Genomic DNA, 1,007 nt, shown 5'->3' with positions numbered 1-1,007 from the left:
CTCCATCCCTCGACTGTCTCGGATGCAGGAGTGTCCTGGAGGTGACGGCACCTCTGCCCCCCTCTGCTCCCCTTCTCCTGCCAACAGCCGGTGTCCCCCTCGGTGTCCCCCTCGGCTGTCCCGCAGGCACACGGGTTTTGCACAGCCTCTCCGGGTGGGGGGCAGCCGGGCTGGGTTTGCAGGCAGGGCTGCCGGAGCGTTGCCTTCAGCATCTTTGCCTCTTTCCTTCGCTGGTATTCCATGAAGGAAACCTTTCAAACCCTCTCCTCATGGTCGGGGGGGCTGGCTCCTGCCCGGCAGCATCTCTCAGAGCACGGGCAGCATCCGAGCACGATGCCCAGCTTTACTCCTTTTGCAAGCAGTAGGACCACGGGAGCGGGCAGCTTTTGGAGATCCAGCCGTAGGGATTTGCCTGGAGAACACACGTCACCAAAGAGGATTTTGCAGGTATTTCTCTTGTGCAGGCAGGCAGAGGAGCAGCATCCAAGGACCTGCGTGAAGGGAAGGGGAAGTGTTGAGGATGCTTGTGCACGCACTGATTTCCTCTGGTCAGAGCCAGCGGAGCAGCTCCCGGTGTCCCCAGCCTGAGCTCCAGCACCTCTCCCCACAAGGAAGGAGATGCCAACGCTCCCTAACAGCTCATTTGGAAATTCCCCCCCACCCCAGCAACCCCCTCAACACCACCATCACCACCCCACCACCTCCACCCATCCATCCTCACCCTGGGGATGGTACCCAGGGCTGGAGCCCGGTGCCCGGTTCCCTTTGCTTTTGCAGCTGTGAACACTCCTGTTTGTGGCCAGCGCTGGGGGACGGTTGCTGCTCAAGAGGTGGGACCGTTCGGGGAAGAAGCCTGTTCCCCGCCGACGGGGTTTGCTCAGGGTAGGCAGGAGCCCTGGCTCCCACCTCCATCCTACTGGAAAGCGAAATTCCCAGCATCCAGCTAATAAAGCCGCGTTTAACCATTGAGTGACTCACGCGGCGCCGGGACAAGCGCAGACAGACCA

This window comes from Charadrius vociferus, unplaced genomic scaffold, assembly GCF_000708025.1.
Source record: "Charadrius vociferus isolate BGI_N301 unplaced genomic scaffold, ASM70802v2 scaffold529, whole genome shotgun sequence".
NCBI classification, from domain to species: domain Eukaryota; kingdom Metazoa; phylum Chordata; class Aves; order Charadriiformes; family Charadriidae; genus Charadrius; species Charadrius vociferus.
Note: the sequence above shows the minus strand (reverse complement) of the source record.